The sequence below is a fragment of the Oryctolagus cuniculus genome, chromosome 5, assembly GCF_964237555.1.
Source record: "Oryctolagus cuniculus chromosome 5, mOryCun1.1, whole genome shotgun sequence".
Classification (NCBI taxonomy): Eukaryota; Metazoa; Chordata; class Mammalia; order Lagomorpha; family Leporidae; genus Oryctolagus; species Oryctolagus cuniculus.
In genome coordinates this window covers 48,648,051-48,670,308 of record NC_091436.1, presented here as the reverse complement: position 1 = coordinate 48,670,308, position 22,258 = coordinate 48,648,051, and the positions used below count along the sequence as shown (strand labels likewise).

The 22,258-nt window shown below is 40.4% G+C and overlaps 1 long non-coding RNA gene across 1 annotated transcript; it reads left to right on the top strand.

Annotated features, from left to right (window-relative positions):
• Positions 1-11,346: 11,346 nt before the first annotated feature.
• Positions 11,347-21,966, top strand: LOC127492975 (uncharacterized). The gene is made up of 3 exons (XR_011388956.1): positions 11,347-17,159; positions 17,998-18,142; positions 18,351-21,966. It is a non-coding gene; the product is annotated as an uncharacterized lncRNA (long non-coding RNA).
• The last annotated feature ends 292 nt before the right edge of the window (positions 21,967-22,258 follow it).

Sequence of the window (22,258 nt, the reverse complement as noted above, 5' to 3'; positions counted from 1 at the left end):
TTCAACGTAACCACACCTCCATTTCTGGAGGAACAACTCAGAGCTCTCATACTGCTGACAGTGGGTTAGAATCTGATGGACAGAATGTTAGCACATACATGTGACTACAATGTGCTAATAAATCATTTCCTACAAATTGCACTCCTGTGATCATGTGCATCAGTTAACAGCACAGCAATTGTTAAAAAATTTTGGAAAAAATGTGTACTGCTTTAAAAAGATGTTAAATTTTATCTAAACCAAAAACTGACATACTCATTTCAACTTTATTTGCAACATGTTAGAATATATTCTATTTTTACTAGGATAAAGTATATTCAGTTAAAATCAACATTTTTGCTTATTGTGAGCCCTGATTGGATATATAAATATATATAAACATTTATCAAAAAATCTGGGACCAAAAAAACTGACTTCATCCTTTTTTTTTGATTTATAGAAAAGATTAGTATCTCTACTATGTCAACTTGTATAATTATGCCCAATAGGTGAATTATTGAAATTTCTTGGGCTTCAAGTTTGTCACCCATAAAATGCAGATAACAGTCATTCAACAAAAATTTTTGAGGCCAGTGCTCTGTAGCAGGTAAAGCGGCCGCTTGTAATATCGGCATCCAATCATGGACCCCTTTTTAGTGTACCAGCTGCTCTGCTTCCAATCCAGCTTCCTGCTGTGGCCTGGGAAAGGCAGTGGAAGATGGGCCAAGTGCTTAGGCCCCTGTCACCCATGTGGAAGGCCTGGATGAGGCTCCCAGCTCCTGGTTTAGGCCTGGGCCAGCCCTGGTTGTTGCGGCCATCTGGGGAGCGAACTAGTGGATAGAAATCTCTCTCTGTGTGTCTTTCCCTCTCTCTCTGTAACTCTGACTTTCAAATAAATAAATCAATATTTAAAAGTTGTGAGAATAGGTAGCATAAAATATCCAATATACAATCTATTCCTCAAAAATGCTACTTGCTATCTCTTTTCTTTCTCTTTGGGTTCTCTATAGAGCCAAGTCCTTCACATTGACTTGGAAATTCACATATGTTAACCCTGAAGGAAAGTTTGGTAGCCTGAGTTAAACCCACTTTTGTATATATTCAGAATCATGTTTGTGAAATGCACTTTGAAGATGATTGGGAGGAGTATCATTGATCCTTCTCTTATGCTCCACTTCAAGCTAAACTAAATACCAGACTCCTCTTATGTCAAGAAGTAAAGTCAGCTTCATCATTAAAGTTTACATACATTTGGGTATGGATTTGAAGGCATTCAGTTCTGTAAATTTTGCTACTCGGTTTGGATGGCATTGGCTGATCCTCATTTGACCTGCTATATAAGAGTCATATCAATGGGTAATGGAGGGAATTTTTGCAATGTCCAAAAACAGTGTTCATCCAATATTGTCTGGACTGCTCTAGGGACTGTAAGAGCTGTAAATTTTTGGATTTTTCATCCCTCTCTTCCAGTTCATCCCTGGTCCTCTGTGGCTTTCTATAAAATTAAATCTCAGTGCAGCTGACTAGAGTAACCACAAAAGAATGTTTATGCAGTGGGGACTCTTTCCCTGAATACTTTTTTGCCAAGGATAGCAGTGAGTGTTAGGCCTCCAAATACTTAGTGGCTTCTTCATATGACATGTTTCTTACCAATCAGCTTGAGAGAAGCATCTTCAGGGCAATGGAAATTGGCCAATAGCAGTCTGTCAGAGCTATATTGCCAGCTGAGGGAGACTGCTAGTGCCTTAGCCTTTTTACAAGGAGGCCCAAAGTGCATTTGGCATTAGACAATCAGAAAATGAATGATGTTTGTGATTTAAGATAACTTTAATAATGTCAGTGATTAACAATTTTTTTAAAAGTACATGATACCATGAACATCAATGGTTTTCTTCCAACTCAACTTTGTTAATTGTACAGACCTCACCGCCTGAGTATGTCAAATTCACTTTTTCCTTTCCTTTTTGGATGGCGATGCACGGAATGCCCTTGTATAAACATAGCAAGGGCATGAGCACAGTTCTACTTCATTTCCTCAACTCTTTGTTTTGCTGTTCCTTCTCATTCTCCCGTGTCTGCATTCCTTGACTATTGATGGATTCAGTCAGCATCTCCCAAGAAGGTGTTTAGAGCAATTCATGAAGTCAAGGCAAAGGGAAAAAACTGAAGATAAAACAAAGTAAAATAATAGGCAGGTGTATTAGGATTCTCCAGAAACACAGAATAAATAGGCTGTATATATACAGAAAGAGCTTTATTTCAAGAAGTTGACTCATGCTGTGTGGGAGCTGGCAAGTCAGAAATCTGGGGCTGGTCAGGAGGCTGGGAATCCAGGGGAGTGTTGATGTGGCAGCTGTCCATTCGATGGCAGTCAGAAGAGAGACAGAACGCCTTCTTTCTCAGAGAATCTTAGTTTATTTCTTTTGAGGTCTTTGACTGATTGGAGTGGCCCATTCATAATTGAGAATAATCTACTGTACTTGGAGTCTACAGATTTAAATGTCCATCACATCTAAAAAATACATTTTAAAAGATTTATTTATTATTTGAAAGGTAGAATTAGAGAGAAAGGGAGAGACAGAGAGCGAATGATAGACCTTCCATCCACTGGTTCACTCCCTAAATGGCCACAATGACTGGAGCTAGGCCAGGCAGAAGCCAGGAGCCAGGAGCTTCCTCTGTGTCTCCCATGTGGGTGGTAGGGGCCCAAGGACTTAGGCGATCCTCCACTGCTTTCCCAGGCACATTGGCAGGCAGCTGGATCAAAAGTGGAGCAGCCAGGACTTGAACCAGATCCCATATGGGATGCTATTGTCACAAGAGGTGGCTTTACCTGCAACGCCACGATGTTGGCCCCTAAAAAATATTTTCATAGCAACATCTAGACTGTATTTGACTAAGTATGTTCAACTGTCTTGGCAAGTGGCAAATAAAATTAATCATCACAGTAGGACATTCACTTAAAAGAATTAAAGGAACATTTAGGCTCTAAAATTAATAAATAAAGCATTTTACAAAACATGAAGGAAATAGGGGCAGGCGCTGTGGCATAATGGGTTAGTCATCCACCTGCAGTGCTGGCATCCCATATGGGCTCCGGTTCGAGTCCTGGCTGCTCTACTTCCGATCCAGGTCCCTGCTGATGGCCTAGGAACACAATAGAAGATGACCCAAGTGCTTGGGTCCCTGTCATGTGGGTCAGGTTAGCCTCAAACTCCTATTTCAGGTTCTTGCCTTTCACTTAGAGAAGAATTCTAAGTACAGGCTTAAACACAATGTGCTGCGTGATAATGTTTATTTAGACAGTGAGAAGAATACACAGGAACATCAGGGCTTTGTTGAGGGAGAATGGGCCAGGAACGGTAAGGTGGGGCCTCCATACCAGTCTTTCCCTGGGTTCATGAGGAGAGAGTGAGAGAGCAAGCGAGTTCCCTCCTTCCCCAGACTTCGTACTCACTTCCAAAAGAGGAGTGGTTACATAGTCTGATTGACAGCTGGATTGATGTAGGTGAGATTACAGGAGGAGGTATGGTCTCCAGCTCATCAACTATCTATCTGATGTGTTTTTCCACATCACAGGCACCTTCCTGGGAGACCAGAAAGAAGCTTCTGGCTCTTGGCTTCAGATAGGCCCAGCTCCTGCCATTGTGGCCATTTGAATAGTGAACCAGTAGATGGAAGTCCTCCTCTCTCTGTCTCTCCCCCTCTTGGTTTGTAACCATGCTTCTCAAGAAAATAAATAAATCTTAAAAAAATGTGGGAAATATAATTGTGAATAATTTTGAGGCACTTCGAATGAGTATAATATTGGTTAATGTGTCTGAGAATATTGTAGGGTTCAGGACAAGAGACTAACATAAATGAAATCTGGTTCTACTTCCTCAGATTCTATTTTTGAGTAATCTCTGAGATTTGTTTTTGAGTCCAGTTGTGAAAGCTCTTTTCCCCCATCTTCTTTCTAGTGCATTTTATGGCTAAATTTCTTTGTTCTGATTCTTAGCTGGAATATTATAAATCTAATAAAAATGTCAAGACAAAACATATAACTTTCATTTCATATATTTCATATGTTCATTACATTCAAAATAAATATTTTGGACTAAATATAACATATATTTTTCTTTTTTTAAGATTATTTAATTGAAAGGCAGAGTACAGAGAGGCAGCGGCAGAGAGAGAGAGAGAGAGGTCTTCCATCCACTGGTTCACTCCCCAAATGGCTACAATGGCCAGAGTTGAGCCGATCCAAAGCCAGGAGCCTGGAGCTTCTTCTGGCTCTCTCACACTGGACCATCAGCACTTGGACCATCTTCTGCTTTACCAGGCACTTTAGCAGGTAGCTGGATCAGAAGTGGAGCAGCCGGGAGTTGAATTGGTGCCCATATGGGACGCAGGCATTGGTTTTACTGGCTATGCCATGGTACCAGCCCCCAACATATATAAATATATATATATAGTATAAATAAATTCAATGTGTATGATATAAGATTGTGTCCAAAACGAAGCTCAAGTGACCACCATTGGGAAGAAAAGTAAGCACTTTATTATCTCAGTCTTTAGAGCTTATTTAGAGGTTCTAGCGGGGTTACACAGCTACTTGGATATCCTTCACTGAAGAATGGTCTTTCTTCAATGTCAGGTCCTTCTATTCAACGGAGCTCTCAGCTGCAAGAGAAACATGCATGAGTGGTGAGGGAAGAAAATGACATTGGCTAGCCAATCACATCAGCTGAATCAACACTGGCAATCAACAGGAGATGAATTTCACATTCAGATCACACTCACATCCTTATTATTTCAGTATCTGATAAAAATGAGACATTCTAGGAGTCAGCTAAATTCCAATGACTTAATAATATCTAAAAAACTTGCCTTGCTATTTCAATTTTCTGATTTTCAAACTTGCTTATTTATTGACCTTTCTTAATTTATCTCTGGCAGTTGGATGGAATTGTTAGGCATGTGATCAGCTTTCCTGGATGACTGAAATAACAATCTACCAAATGGCAAATAACTAGAGCAAACTTCTTGAAGTCTATCATGATTTTTTAATGGTCAACTTTTGGAATTTAAACACCATAAGTAAAGTTAATTGGAGACAGTTGTTCATGAAAAGATAGGTTGAATTTGAATATGTAAGCAATGGAATGGGCAGAGCAAGAAAATCAAAGATGTGTCACCAAACACAGGATGTGTCACATTTCTGACCCTATTAATTTAAACTAGTAAGCAAAATAAATGCAACTCTTCTCATCTTCAAAGCACTTCAGAAAGAAAACAAAATTAAGTATAATACTAGGATGATTCCCATTTTGCTGATGAAGAAACTGATGAGAAAGTCTAACAGCTTTTCTAAGGCTGCAGCTGAGCTTTGCCAAAGCTGGGATTAAAAAAATAAAAGACCTCCCTGCCCTGACTTCTCCAGGGTACTTCTCTCCCCGGCTCCTTCAAGCCAGGACAGATGAATCATCAAGGAAGCTGGCAATCTGGCTGCCACATGGAAATAAGTGAGGCTGAGATTTTTTTCTCAGAGTCTGGGGGTTGTTGGTTCAGTTCAGGAAAATGCTCAGGACAGATGAAATTCAGCTGCCCTCTCTTGGAATACCACAGAAAAAAATACATAGCCCCCTGATGGGAACAAAAAGATGCTCAAAACATTTGCAGTGCCACCCCAAAAAATTCAAAACAAAGCAATAAAAAGGAAAGTTGATCTCTTTGGAGCACTGCTCAGGAATTACAGGCTTTCTGTGCTGAAGTCTCCTCCCTGAGGAAAGCTGTCACTCCTGAAAAATTCACTCAGTTTCAAGACTACTTTTGGAGGCAGCTTTCTGACTTGATATATTTGAGCAGTTGGTTTTTCCATTACTTTTTGCTGATAATTTGCAACATTGTAATGAAATGGCCTTGGGTGCTCCATTCCCAGTCTAAATTTAAGAAAAACCTTGTCTTAAAAGCCATGGGTTTTTCTTAAACAGACTAGACAGTTTGTGACTGCCTGGCCAGAGAGAGATTTTTGCTGCTGTGAAAATTTCTACTACTAAGGAAGGACATAAGACTGTAAGGGCACAGGACCACAAGTCTGAGCCAAATGCCATCTCTTGCTTTCAGGTCCTCTATAGCCCCTCAGTCAACACATAATGTGAAATTGACATCTCTGTCAGAAACAAGATGAAGCTTTTCCCTAGAATCTGAAAATGCTGAAAATTTTTGTAGACTTCTTTTGCAGAAGACATTTTCGAAGCAACATAGACCAGATCTAATATAAATGTCATTTACGGTGACTGCAAAGAGTAAAATTATCCATTAAGGAAATCGCAGACACTGTTAACATTTCTCCTATTACAATGTCTAACATGACTGGTCTCCGGAACAAAGATGACTGAGGTTATTATAGATGACAAGGGGTGTCTAATTTTCTTAAATTAGCAACCAAAATGATGTTGAAGGAAGCAGGTCCAAGCCAGTATGATACTGCTACAGGCATTTGAAACATCAGGAATGGACTTGTCATAGCATGATTTCCCTCCCAAGGTACACACCCAGTGCCAAAGCGCCTTCTTCCAAGGGGTTTCTTAAGCTTCCTCTTAGTTATTACTCAGTGAAGTAGATACAGGAAGTTGGGGAGATATTTAAGAAACAACCAAAACATTCCTGTTTATAACAAGAGTTGTTTCTCACTGTTTTTCTTTGCTAGCCAACATTTTGCTTTGAGGTCTGTGTTCCTGTCTTTGCATTTATGGATATCAGCTGGAGTCAGAGTGGGAGTCCTAGAGAGCAAGGCTCTGCTGAGCAAGCTTAATTTGCTCAGAGGCAGCAAGTATTGAGCCGACTGGAGAACAGGTGCTAGTCCCCTGCTGCTGGCCACACCTCTTTGTAGGGTACAAACCACACTATGTTTATGCCCAATAGTAAAGTTATATGAAAGGAGATGAGGGGAGGAGAAACCCAGGAGAATGGGAACACGTGCTTCCACTGATACCTGCCTCGTGAAATATCAGCTGGTGTTAACTGGAGAACGCCAGCAAGTGTGGGCTGACCAGTATTTTCCATGCAAACACTAAATCAGAAATTTATTTTAACATCTCTTGAAGGCTTTTGGTCTGCACTAGTCAAAAACTAAAATAGCAATGGTTATGTGTTTCCAGAGGTAGCACCAGGGATAGGGAGTTTGTATGACAAAGGAAAATAAAATTCTGAAGAAAGGGAACAAGAGTGATGTTCTCAGGATGACAGAGAGGGGGCAAGAAAAGATTGTAGATCACCAAAGATCAACTATTTTCTGATCTTGCCTGGAATCAGTTATATCCAGATGTAGCAGAAATGGCAACTAGTCAGTGGATTGCAAGGGATTGAGCTCTCCATTTCACTTGAACAATACACTGAAAGAGGGTATAACGTTTATATTTTCATTAATTTGGAAATATGAAAGCTAATCTGCTCTGCCATATTTTCATGGTCTAGAAATAGAAGAGTTTTGAGAAACATTTCAGTGGAGATTCCTGTCAAAATAATCAATAGGATAGATCTAAACCTCAACCATGAGAGAATCGATTTGTTCCGATTGCTCTTAATAGTATCTATTGGTAGCAGGGAACATGATCATCCAATCTAAAGCCAAGTACACATATATATGTTTAATTCTGAATGAGGCACTTAACCATTTCCTGTTTCTATGTGAATTATAACAGGAAAGCAATATAATTTTCATACTGCATACAATACAATTCATACTGAACACAATACAGTTTTCTGCTTCACTTGTAGGCCACAGCCAGTGATACCTCTTCCTCCATGCTTTCCCGTGTCTTCTCCTCTGGATTGAGCCACTGCCCTTTGGCCCTTTTTGGCACTCAGCTGTGCTTTCAGTGTAGTGCTTGCTCAATGATTTTATAGTTAGATGTTTTTATGTTGCCTTCCCTGCCAGACTACATGTTTTTAAGTCATGTGTTTTAAATTTTGTTGTATTTATTTTTATTTTATATGAAAGGCAAAGAGACAAAGAGAGACAAAGAATTTTCAGGGCCAGAGCTGTGGCATAGCGGATAAAGCTGCCACCTGAAGTGAGGGCATCCCATATGGAAGCCAGTTCGAGTCCTGGCTGCTCCACTTCTGATCCAGCTCTCTGCTATGGCCTGGGAAAGCAGTAGAAGATGGCCCAAGTCCTTGGGCCCCTGCACCCATGTGGGAGACTTGGAAGAAGCTCCAGGCTTCAAGCTCCTGGCTTCGGATCGGCACCTCTCCAGCCGTTGCAGCCAACTGGGGAGTGAACCAGCAGATGGAGGATCTCTCTTTCTCTGCCTCTCCTTCTCTCTCTGTGTAGCTCTGACTTTCAAATAAAATAAATAAATAAATCTTTTTTAAAAATCTAAAATATTTTTAAAATCATTGCTTGGATTTATATAGCATTCTTCACTACTTCCAAATCAGAGTTATCTCATATGATTTATTTCCTTTTCTTTTTTCGAGATTTATTTATTTATTTATTTGAAAATCAGATTTATACAGAGAGAGAAGGAGAGGCAGAGAGAGAGAGGTCTTCCATCCGCTGGTTCACTCCCCAGTTGGCTGCAACAGCCAGAGCTGTGCCGATCCAAAGCCAGTAGTCAGGAGCCAGGAGCTTTTCCAAGTCTCCCACACGAGTGCAGGGGCTCAAGAACTTGGGCCATTTTCCACTGCTTTCCCAGGCCATAGCAGAGAGCTGGATCAGAAGTGGAGCAGCCAGGACTCAAACCGGCAGCCATATGAGATGCCAGCACTGCAGGCAATGGCTTTACCTGCTGTGCCACAGTGCCTGTCCCAGTCTCATTTGGTTTCATTACACCTTCATAATAGACAGAAAGATTTTATTCCTATCATGCTCAGCTGTAAAGACTAAAACAGAGAAGGGCAAAAATTATTCAGAAAAGCTAGTGACAGAAGGGTCAAACGTAAACTAGCAACAGAATCCCAAAGTCCTTAATGGCATATCCAAAAGCCCAACAGTTGGGATTTATCTAGATGTCTTAAAATGTCTTTGGTCTTAGATTTATATAAACTGTCGAGTATTACCTTTGCTATCGGAATTATGTCTCAATGATAACTGATGGTCAACACATGTAATAGTAAAATAAAAATGTGTACAAGTTAGGCGTTTGGTGCAGCAGGTAGGAATCTGCTTGGGATGTTCATATTCCAATTCCATAGTAGTGTCTAGGTTACAGGCATTTGGGAAATGAGACAACTGATGGGAGATTTTTATCTGTCTCTCACTCTGTTCCACTGCCTGCAAATTAATGAAATACATAAATAAAAACAATTTTTGAAAAAGTATACAAATGCTAGTTAACTTGACGACTCCTAAAAGTTCTAAGTTATAATCAGATCTAGTGGGTAAGACTCAGAAAGTTCCCAGCAAATTTGGGCCAAATTACAAAGGAGAAAAAGATGATTGAAAAGAAAAATACTAAGGGACAGTTTTATCTTTCCATTTTTTTTTCTAATTTTGTGTTTGGAAAAATTTTATTGGTTCCTCTATTAACCCTTACTTTTGAAAAGTATATAGATTGTATAATATAAAATACAACACAGTGAGCATGACTTATTAAAATAAATTAAATATTACTAATACTGATATAAAACAACTTATTAAGAAAAAATGAATAATTATAAAAGATTGAAATGGGGGCTGGTGCTGTGGCATAGTAGGCTAAGCCTCTGCCTGCAGCGCCAGCATCCCATATTGTCACTCCCCATCTTCGTGGAGGAACGACACAGGACCCTGCGCTGTTCTTTTGTCTTCTCGGCCCTCCCCGGGTTTGCTGCTGGTTCTTCCCGGGTTGGCTACCGACCCTTCCACCTCCGTGGAAGGGCTGTTCCCCCTGCCACATTCCCACTTCCGCGGGGGGGCGGGGGAGCGGCACACCGCCGGCCGGCTCTCTCGGGGACTGCACAGGTGTTCCTCTTAGATGTTCCCCTTAGATGTTCCTGGTGCATGTTGTCTCTCTCCTCCTTTATAGTCCTCTTCCACCAATCCCAACTCGGCTGCCCACACGCCGAGTACGCTGCTCTCCTCCAATCAGGAGCAGGATCAGCTCCTGGAGGTCATCACTCAAGTTGGCAAGAGGCAGCTGTGTAGAAGCTGTTTCCTCCTCTCCCAGCGCCATATTGTGGGAGAGCAGATGCATAGAATAAGTCTTAATTCCAGTAACTCAGTCCAGTCCAAGTTGCTCCCCACACATATCAGCATCGGTTCATGTCTGGCTGCTCCACATCCAATCAAGCTCTCTTGTATGGCTTGGGAAACCAGTAGAAGATGGCCCAAGTGCTTCATCCATTTCATTTATCATAGTGAATTAAGAAGCTCCTGGCTCCCGGCTTCAGATCAGCTCAGCTCTGGCCATTGTGGCCATTTGGAGAGTCAAAAGCGGATGGAAGACCTCTCACTGTTCCTCCCTCTCTCTATCTGTAACTCTGCCTCTCAAATAAATAAATAAAATCTTTTAAAAAAAGATTTAAATGGATATCTCTTGTCTGTGATTTCAACTCCATTTCCCACCCTTTTCCAATATAATAAACTGATGTTTTATTCCTGGGATCTGGGTTCTTTTTGTTTTCTGAACTTATTTAACAAACACTTATACATTGTTTCATATGACTGGCAGGCACAGTTCTAAACACTTTACAAAATTAACTTTTTTTTTTTTTGGACAGGCAGAATGGACAGTGAGGAGAGAGAGACAGAGAGAAAGGTCTTCCATTGCAGTTGGTTCACCCTCCAATGGCTGCCGCGGCCAGCGCGCTGCGGCCGGTGCACCGCGCTGATCCGATGGCAGGAGCCAGGTACTTATCCTGGTCTCCCATGGGGTGCAGGGCCCAAGGACTTGGGTCATCCTCCACTGCACTCCCTGGCCACAGCAGAGAGCTGGCCTGGAAGAGGGGCAACCGGGACAGAATCCAGCGCCCTGACCGGGACTAGAACCCGGTGTGCTGGCGCCGCAAGGCGGAGGAATAGCCTAGTGAACTGCGGCGCCGGCTACAAAATTAACTTTTAATAACTATTGACACCCAACACAATGACTAGTACTATAATCTCCATTTTGGAAGAAAATGAAACAGAGAGAAATTACCCGATTTTCCTGAGGTTGTATATCTAGTAAGGGATGGAGCTGGGAAGTGAGGTGTCATTAGCTGTCAGAGTATCTGTGTTTTGTCCTACAAAGCCTAGCTCCTTCAAGAAGAGTGCTTAATACAAGCTAATGGTTTTTCTACCTGGTCAGCATGATGTCTTTCTACTTAAACATCTACCCTATTCTCTAGAATTGCTGTTAATGGCTAACTTCTATTGCAACTACTTTATTTTTTGTTCTAGTTGATATATATCAATTGAATCAAACTGATACCTCCTTGGAGAATGTGCTGTTCCTGCATGCTTTTCACTATGGAGTGTCCATCCTGTTCATGGAGCATGTAATTCCTTAAAAGCTCATTTGAAGGCACAAAAAGTGATTCAACCCAGCATTTATCAAGCACCTATTTTGTGTGATGCACTTTGATATACATGGTAATAGAAAATCTTTACTCAGGCTCTAGCACGCTACTAGATGATATTGGGAAGAGGAAACAACACAGATTGGTGCCCTCTTGCTATGAAGGGCTTTGTAGGTCTCTCTCTTCTAGTAGCTCAGCATGAACTTTAGCTTCTGCAGCGGGCTGTGAATGATGGTGCTTCAGGCTTGCTAGGCCTGGAACATGTTGCCTAGTGGGAAGCAGGCTTCTTGTCTTCTTTTACTCCCATTTGGCAAGGCTGCCTCATTATGTAAGGCTGCCACTGTTTATCTGCACCATATTTATGGTTTTTACAAGGCTTATTCTAAGGTTTGGCAGAAATGAAGGAATATTTTATAAAGCAAAGCTTGTAGTGGGCAAGAGCTCAAATGAAATTTCTGCAGTATATCTTAAGTACCTTTAAATTGTTCATTCTAAGGTGATTTAATATCTTTTTATTTTTCTGATTGGTCATATTCATCAGATTTAGGTGAGAAGTAAACACTTTAGGCCAAGGTCCTATTACTACATTGTAATCCAAAGTTTATTATTAAAAAAAAAAAAAAAAACCAAAGTACATCTAGTATCCCCTGGAAACCTAACCAGCTTAAAGAATATTTACGTTCATATCATTTTGGCAAGTTTTTCTAAACTCTCACAATCAGAGAAGAATTTAGTCTTTGGAAAGACCTCTCTTCATTGACTAATCCAAACCCCATAATATAATTTTTAATGGCTTGTAGCTAACACCCGGATGCTTATGAATGGGAGATTACATAAAGGTATGTTTGGGGAGACAGTGAAGTGCCAAGTGTCTACTAAGAATTAGTTCTTTATTCAAACATTATTTTATTGTTAGCTTCATTGGACATTTATGCCTAACAGTTGCTACATAAATCTGGAAATTAATAAAACAGAACCTCAACACAAAAGAACAGTTACTTTATACGTCGTTGTTCTAAAGCAGATTTAATGTCTCTGGGTATATAAGAATGGTTTTATGAGCAACCTCTTCTATGGGCTATTTCCAAAGCTACCTACTATGTTTTGCACTTTAACATACCTCTGAGTTAAAATGTTTCTATTTGACTAAACATATTTTAAAACGAGTAGTTCATCCTTGCCTCTTGGTTTCAATTTAGAAAAGTAAATATTTTCATTTAAAGGAATTATAGCATATTATAATGAGTAATTTTAAAAGTCCAATCAATTTTTGAATTCTTTTTACAAGTTTGTCATGCAATAAAGTCAGCCTTTCAGAATTTATTAGAAAACACAAAAACAGGGGCCGGCATTGTGGTATAGTGAATTAAGCTGCAGCCAGCGATGCCAGCATCACATATGGACCCTGGTTCGCGTTCTGGCTGCTCCACTGTTGTTCCAGCTCCCTGCTAATGGCTTGGGAGAGCAGCAGCAGATGGCTCAAGTACCTGGGCTTCTGTCACCCATGTGGGAGACCTGGATGAAGCTCTCAGCTCTTGTCTTTAGCCTGGCTCAGCCCTGACCATTGCAGACATCTGGGGAGTGAACTAATGGATGGAAGATCTCTCTCTCTCTCTCTCTCTGTAGCTCTGACTTTCAAAATAAATGAATGAATCTAAAAAAGAACACACAAAGATCTTTCAATTATGATGAAATAAAGATACGAAGACACCAGTTTTAGTAAAAATGTATCTATATCTATCTATATATATCTACATATGTGTATATGTGTGTGTGTGCATGTGTGTTCCCGAAAATTGCTGGAAATCTTCCCTTTTATAAATAAAATCACAATTTAAATATTTTCGAAGAGTTCCCTGTTTGGAAGGAAAATGTATCAATCTTTGTAAGAATCATGTCTCAAAATGATTTTTTCCTGGAAAGCAGAGTAAAATTTTTGTGCAAAATTTGGTCAATTTAGAATCACTTTTTCATTTTTTTAAAAAAAGATTTATTTACTTATTTGAAAGGCAGAGTTATAGAGAGGCAGAGGCAGAGGTGTTCCATCCTCTGGCTCCGTCCTCAAATGGGAGTACCAGGAGCCAGGAGCTTCTTCAGGGTCTCCTATGCGGGCACAGGGGCCCAAGGACTTGGGCCATCTTCTGCTTTCCCACACTGTAGCAGAGAGCTGTGTTGGAAGAGGAGGAGCTGGGATTCCAGCACTGCAGGCAGCCGCTTTACCTGCTATGCTATGGCTCCAGCCCCTACAATCACTTTTAAAACAAAGTAATATGATGCATTTGCAATCACAAAACTTATCAGTACAGAGCAATTGTTTACTTTGATGAAAGAAATAGAGAAAAACTAGGTGATGATTTGCAATTGTCTTTTTAAAAAATCTTTATTATTTGTTTCAAAGGAAGAGAGACAGTCGGGGGAAAGTGAGAGATATCTTCCATCTGCTGCTTCACTCCTCAAATGCCCGCACCAGCCAAGGGGAAGGGGTCCTCAACTCCATCCAGGTCTGCCGCATGGAGGGCAGAGACCCAAGCTCTGGAGCCTCCAAGTGCTGCCTTCAGTATGCATTAGCACAAAGCCGGATCAGAGTGGTGGAACAGGGACTAGAACCAGATACTTCCAACATGAGTTGTGGGTGTCCCAAGTTGTGGTTTAACCCACTGCACCACAATATCCACCCCTACAATTGTCTTTTCAAGGCTAGTTATCAAGAATATGTGAATGCAAGAGGAATTTTTAAAATGGTGTAAGCAAAATCCTAGTTCAAGACTGCACTGGTCTACTAACAGGCTTTGGTTACATAGTCTTCTTTGCATACAAAATTATAAACACATTTCTCTTTTTGTAGCATCTCATGAAACACTTTCCAAGCATGGTGGAATTGTAAACTTCATTATCATCATGATTTCTTTCTTTTCACATCATACCTCTTCACTCTCAGGTTTTCTTTTTAATATATTTGTGTTTTTCTCCTTGTAGATAAATAAATGGAAAACATAGGCAGCATATAAGGTTGAAAACAATTCTCAAGAACCAATGGCTAGCTTAACAATGGTAGATGGAATGAAATATTGATATTTGATTTTTTGCATTTTGTATTTTCAGAATTCACACCATGGTTTACATATACATTTGTGTGTATGTGTTTTTTGTATATATATAACTGCTATTTTTAAAAATTTGCTTTGTATTCAAAACATTTTTTAAACACACATGTCAAGTCTGATACAATCCCATTAAATTCTAACCCAAGAAAATGTAGTGTGCCAGTAACTCAGTTGACAAGAATCTATGTTACATTTTCACTTGCCAGACATTGTATTGGTGACTAGAGATACCAAATTAATAGGGCATGGACTTCATCCTTAGCTCAGTGTTATAGCATGTGGAATTAGGAGTGAGGAAAAAACTGTAAATAAACTACAACACAAAAATTATGCACACATATACACATTATGGGTACATAGGGAACACTGACAACTTATAGATGTATAATGAGTTAAGACATAATATTAGACATGGCAAGGTTGAGAAAGGGAAATTGTATATAATAAGAATTTAGAATCCACAGTATGTCACAAACCAAACCTGAGCTAGCAATGTAAGACCATGATAAAAAATTATGGCTCTAGAATACAAATGGAAAAGAATAATTAGTAAATGTCGCTCCCCCTCTTCGTGGAGGAACGACACAGGACCCTGCGCTGTTCTTTCGTCTGCTCGGCCTTCCCCGGGTTTGCTGCTGGTTCTTCCCGGGTTGGCTACTATCCCTTCCACCTCCGTGGAAGGGCAGTTCCCCCTGGCCACATTCCCCACTTCCGCAGGGGAGCGGCACACCGCCGGCCGGCTTTCTCGGGGGCTGCACGGGTTCCCTTAGATGTTCCCCATAGATGTTCCTCGTGCATGCCGTCTCTCTCCTCCTTTATAGTCCTCCTCCGCCAATCCTAACTCGGCTGCCCACACGCCGAGTACGCTGCTCTCCTCCAATCAATAGCAAGTCCTACAGTTTATTAGTTGAACTGGAGGCAGCTGTGCGGAAGCTGTTTACTTCTCTCCCAGCGCCATATTGTGGGAGAGCAGATGCATAGAATAAGTCTTAATTCCAGTAACTCAGTCTAGTCCGGTTGCTCCCCACAGTAAACATGAGGTAATTCTTTCATGGATAAACTTCTTATCACAGTTTGTGTAGCTAAGAACTTTATTTTACATTTATCACAGTGCTTTGTTTGGTTTTGGGTATAACAAATAACATTTAGGGGCTGGCACTGTGGCTCAGAGGGTTAATGCCCTGGCCTGAGGTGTCGGCATCTCATATGGGTGCTGATTCGGGACCCGCTGCTCCACTTCCAATCTGGCTCTCTGCTGTGGCCTGGGAAAGCAGTGGAGGATGGCCCAAATCCTTGGGCACCTGCACCTGCGTGGGAGACCTGGAAGAAGCTCCTGGCTCCTGGCTTCCGATCGGCACAGCTCTGGCCATTGTGGCCACTTGGGGAGTCAACCAATGGTTGGAAGACCTCTCTCTCTCTCTGTGTAACTCTGACTTTCAAATAAATAAATAAAATCTTAAAAAAAAAAACAAAAAACAAAAACAAATAACATTTAAAGAACCTGAATTAGCTATGAAGAGAAAAGGAATATAGATGCATTCAAATATGAGGAAAGTCTACCTGGTCAGAAATGCTTACATAAATTACAGTTATCCATTTTAGAGAAGGAGCTAGTAGAATGAATAACAGAAACTTTAAAGACACGTGACAGCTGTATCTACTTTATAAAGCAACAGTGGGCCAGGCACTGTGGTGTAGCAGATAAAAGATAAAACTGCCGCCTGTGGTGCCAGCATCCCATATGAGCACTGGTGGTTCATGTCTTGGCTGCTCCTCTTCCAATCCAGCTCTCTGCTATGGCCTCAGAAAGCAGTGGAAGACAACCCAAGTGCTTGGGAGCCTGCACCCATGTGGGAGACTGGGAAGAAGCTTCAGGCTCCTGGCTGTGGATCGGCTCAGCTCCAGATCGGCTTGGTTCCAGCCATTGTGGCCGTTTGGAAAGTGAACCAGCGGATGGAAGATCTCTCTCCACCTCTTCTTCTCTCTGTCTGTAACTCTGCCTCTCAAATAAATAAATAAATCTTTAAAAAAAAAAAAGAAAACAACAATAACTTTCCCTTAATATGATTGGAACAGAGAAAAGGCGAAGTCTGGGGAGCCCAGGAGGATGCAGAAGTTGATGCTGGTTGTTAGTAAGTATTCTGGAAGGAACCGTGGGAGTCCCTGGAGAAGCACAGCAAGAACAATTAAAGTTGGGAAATAGTCCTGGGATAAAAGGCTAAAATAACAATGTAGTTTCAGCCAGAGGAGAAAAAGCTGCACTTGTTTCACACAACTAAAGAGACAAAAGGGCACCTCATCTGTTCCTCTGCCTCCTCCTTCGTGTCAGTTACATTATGGTGATAATGAAGCAGTCCCACACCGAGGCCAGATATAGCACATTGAGATGAAATGTCTTATGGATTTCATGTTCCATATTTTTCCTTAGACAGAAATGTGGGAGATGCGGTCGAAATGAATGGTTCTATCTGCACTTTAGTGAGAAATTCAACATGTTTCACTGAGGGTGAAGTTACAGTTCTATCCATATGGCTCTTCTGATAATGCCAGAACCAGGAGGGATGGGGCAAGACCAGGGAAGCCTGGCCATGGATTAGTCTTCATATTACTGTAAGTTTTGTATTCCTCCCTGGTTTTTTCCCCAGAGCAAAATATTAGCCTGGTTTACATTGGTAAATTATGAGGTCTATAAAGAGGAAGGATCTTTTCTTAAAATTGACTCCATAAAAGTTATTGAAACGTTTTGGCAAGGGGTAGCTATTTTTTGCACACCAAGAGATAGAATATACTGCGTCTATAGAAGAAAGTTATATTGACCTTAGCTGAGAACTTTCTATGCCTAAGGACTATGGGAACATGGGAATAAATTTGAAAAGATTGCAAAATTTGATAAAATCTATTTTCCAAGAAACCTTAATGATAAAAATCAAAGAAAAATCTACTTAAGCTGATTGAAATGGGTCCTCATACATACATTCTAGTTCTTACAAATTGCTAGAGCTTGCTGAGTAACACCAATGCTTCAGGCAGGTTTGGGTATAAAACACTGGCTTCTTGAGTTCCTACCTCCTCTCACAGGGATTGAAGGACGTAACTGAGAACCAGGGCTTGGGACCTGAAGGAAAGCTGGCCTAGGATTGTCTGATCGCTGAAACATGGAAATCAGGTTTCTAGAATTTGAAATCTGGCATTTAAATAAGTCAGGGACAAGCCTGTGGCAGAAAGGGTACACTTTAAACCTTTCAAATTTCAATAGACACGTAAGTGGGACAAACTATGAATGTTTGCTGGGGCCCAGTTTCATCTGTGAGGATACCCATTTGTGATGTTTGTTTAGACTCGCTCCTCTCTCAAGGGAGGATTGAAAGGTTGGACCCTCATAGGACCTTGCAACTAAATGCATTTCCACGGCCAGTGACTTTTAAAAAGTTTTCTTTATCTTTACAAGTCCCCAGTAGCACACTCTTTGGGTCTCACACATCGAATTCTGCTGGAGAAGAGGAAGAGGAGATTGGTACCAGTTCTGAAACCGGGGCTTTTTTTCTTCATATCCACGCCGTGTTCTGGCATCAGACAAAAATCCTGTGGAAAGGGTGAGCAACTGGGATCTGACTCCAGAGAGTTAAGTTGGGCTTTACCTTTAACGAATGCCTGGATAAAGCCCGGACTGCAGTGAGGAGGCGAGACCAAAGGGCCCCAGGGCTTCTATTGCATGGTTCTGAGTTCTGAAAAATGTATTTTTTCTTTCTTGGTATGAATATCATCTCCTATTATTAATAAAATTTTCTCTTTCACTTTCAGAAAAAGAATTACTCTCTTCTAATGTTTTTTAAAAGTGAATAGAAAGAAATTTTGCAACTCCTCCTAACTGAACAATAAGTGTTTTGACTATGGATTTGAAAGAAAATCATCGGATTGACTAAGATTCCAAAATGATGCAAGTCTTCACCACTAAAGGTTTAATTCATACCTAAAACGTTGCCATCATATTGGGTAATGATATATAATTAAGTCTGCCGGCTGTGTTCTCATGCTTTTCTATCAGTGATTCACAGCCGTTGTCACAAGACAGCAGCATCTCAGGCCTCACTTTGTTAGAGCCTTTGTTTGAAAGACCCAACAAACAGGGTTTTCTTGATTCATCAGATCATCAAGGTAGTTCATGTGCTTTTGTAAAACTTGAGCCTATGCCAGTACCCATTTGTATCCACTGCAACCTTTTTTTCTGGAGTTACCATAAAATATAACAAAAGGAAAAAGATAAGGCTGGTTTATACTAAACATCCACTGCTGTATATTCCATAAAGCAGCATCAAAGAAAAAAATAAGATCTTGTCTTTCCCAGAGGTGTTTACTGGTTTCCTAATCATGAGTTATTTTTCAGAAACAGAAAGATACTTGGAGTGACTTACTCCCAAGGACTTTCTCTTCCGTACACTTTTTTAGCTGAATATTCTGATAGCATATGCCGGTGTCTCTTCATACACAATGCTAGGATAACAGATGTGTACTCCTTGGGTAGTAAGACAGCTCAGTAGGAGTCGAGAACAAAAGCTGAACTTCATTGTCATACTTCGCATGGCAACAGTGGGATTTCTGGAGGTGACTACTCTATAAAGCAGAGAACTTGCTCTATTAAGTATAGATTTACAAGCTTGGATCCCTAGGGTTGAGTAAAAAGGAATCTAGATAGATTTCACATAACATAAACATTTTAGAGGGATAATTTGACCCCTCACAATGTAATTTAGTGTCATACAGAAAAAAAAAAAAGAATATATTTGTTCTTTCCAAAAGACACTTTTCAACATAGAAAGTTCTTTCTGGCCATTCGGTATATATCGCATAAAACACAGCCACTTTTCAAAATTGTTGTCAGAGGTGCCTGTTTTTATAGATCTGAAAGAAGAAAGTAGAAATGGTGAGCGTATGACTCCAGTGATTTTTCACTTGAGGGAAAAAATCTTTCATCATGAAAAAGGATCTGTTTTCCCTAGAGCCTGGATAATTTCTCTCAGCTTTGACTTGATTTTTATAATGAATAGTTTAAACCCAAATTACAAGTTTAAATTAAGAGCTCTTAATCTAAAACTCTTTTAGTCCTAGCAAGAAATAATTTCAGGGATTCATGTGCTGTTGAAATTACTAGTCACATATTTTATTATGGTTAATCAGAGCTACTATTAAGAGAGAGGTAGTAATATATATTTTCCTTTGCTAAGATCAGCTGTTGAAACTGTAGTTCTCACCCGGGTGCAATGTACTTGCTAATTATCCAATCATCCAGACAAAGACTTACCAGAACCAGGCAGGTCGTGGCAGCTCCTGTTGTGGGGTTCCCAAGCAAATAAGAGTGTTGTAGACAGTGTGACCTATTTGCCATTAAATTTGCTGACCTATTCTAACTGCTGCCAGTTTTGAAAGGCAGCACTATTATTTCTCTGTTTGAATACCTTGCTTTTAGTTGAAATACAAGTAACAATGTTCTCAGGGATGGGAAATGAGATTCATGAGCTATTCCCTATAATCCTTTCTTTTATTACCCTAGAGTTGCACACATCAACTCATTTATTACTGCCACTGGGTTAATCTTCACGTTTTGAGAACACTCAAGTATTAGTTGCATTTTATAGGTGAATAAAACAAGATACTACAACATCAAATAGTAGCATGTGGACACAACTAATCCAGTGGCATAAACTATTTGCTTCCAGTTGATCTCATTTTAGCTGTGTGTGGTTCACATAACACCCTAATAGTTTATGTATTTCTGTGACGGATCTTGACTCTTGCGGTATTTGTGATGTCTCCAGTCGCTTCTTTAATCTCTAGGGAGTGAAACTTGGCCAGTATGCTGATCTTCAAACAGAAGTGTGCAGAAGAGTAGCTTGAGGAATTTGTCAAGATGCAGATTCCAGGGCCCCTAATACCTGTTCAATGGATCCGGTTGGAACCCAGAGACTGGGTACACCTATGGCAGGGTATTCTCACAGCGAGAGCTCACAGTGCCTTGATTAACCTCAGCTCTTGTGACAATCTTGGGTACAGAAGTTTGGGGCTTATTTTTAATATTTGCTTTCCTGGAACTTATTATGCCATTTCAAGTTTTGACTTTTTTCCCCCATAAAATAGAAATTAGGTAAAATTCCTGTCTCAGAGAGGCGTTCTGAATTTACAGTGTGTAAAATGCTTAAAGGTTCTGGATTTAAATAGGTTGGGGGGCTGGTGCTGTGGCACAGCAGGTTAATGCCCTGGCCTGAAGCGCCGGCATCCCATATGGGCACCGGTTCTAGTCCCGGCTGCTCCTCTTTTGATCCAGCTCTCTGCTATCGCCTGGGAAAGCAGTAGAAGATGGCCCAAGTCCTTGGGCCCCTACACACATGTTGGAGACCCGGAAGAAGCTCCTGGCTCCTGGCTTCGAATCAGCGCAGCTCCAACTGTTGTGGCCAATTGGGGATTGAACCATTGGATGGATGACATCTCTTTCTCTCTCTCTCTCTCTCTTTCTCTCTCTCTCTCTCTCTCTGCCTCTCCTCTCTCTGTGTAACTCTGACTTTCAAATAAATAAATAAATAAATCTTTAAAAAATAGATTGGACAATGTTTTCTGGTACTGAAAGATCACAATAAGATTTACAAGGAGGAAATTCATAATCTACAAAGGGTACCCAAGAGAATTCTTGTAAATATCAAATAAGATACAGAACATGCAAGTAATTCCTAAGGTGGACATTACTACACAGTTGTCACAAAGCATGCATATTGAATGTAGCCAGAAAAACCTTAATTAAAGGCTTATTAGGGTATAACTTTTTCAGGAGTTGTGGGACAGAGAAAAGTCCTCCTGGGAACACCTGGGAAGCTGTGGTTTGGGAAAAGCTTTTCAGGAGCAATGAAAAGGTAACTGCATACGTGGAAGATTGAGATGTGTTTTCCTCTGGGTATTTCTCAGGACTAGACTCACATAGCATACATGTATTTAGTGGGAGTTTGTTATTGGGAAACTGGGCTCTGAGAAGTATGAGATTATGACCTTCAGGTGGCCCAAACAACAGGTGAATTGAAGTCGATAACATTGTACTTTGCTTTTTCTTTCCTGGGTCTTACCCACATTGTGAGTCTAGAAGATTCACTCTCCTTTTTTTCACCTGTTGTTAATTAGCCTGATGGTTGTACATGTTCCTGAGAAAAATAGCCCCAAGAATAGCATTTAGTTTGTATATAACTATTATCCGCTAGACGCACCATAATGTCGGCATAAAGAACCCCTTGGCAGTAAGTGCCGGTAACCATGACTGTGGCTAAGCACATATGGAAAAAGCATCTTTGGATATTCTGCAGTTATTCAAATAGTCTTGAAAACAGACAGAATTGATTGTTTTAACTGGAATGTCTGACCTACTAAGTACAATTTTTATTCCTGCAGAGAATTAAACAAAAAAAAAACATATGGGGAAACTATTATTTTAAAATTTACCTTAAATAACTAAAGCTGTGTGGTACTTTACATTTTGATGTTATTTTATAATCATCTAAAAACTGTAAGTCTTGATTTTGATGAAAAATTTGATTGAGATATTGATCTCATATATATATATGAGATCATATATATATATGTATGTATATATATATATATATATATATATATGACTGCAATAGCCAGGGCTGGGTGAGGCTGAAGCCAGGAGCCAGGAGCTTCTTCCAGGTCTC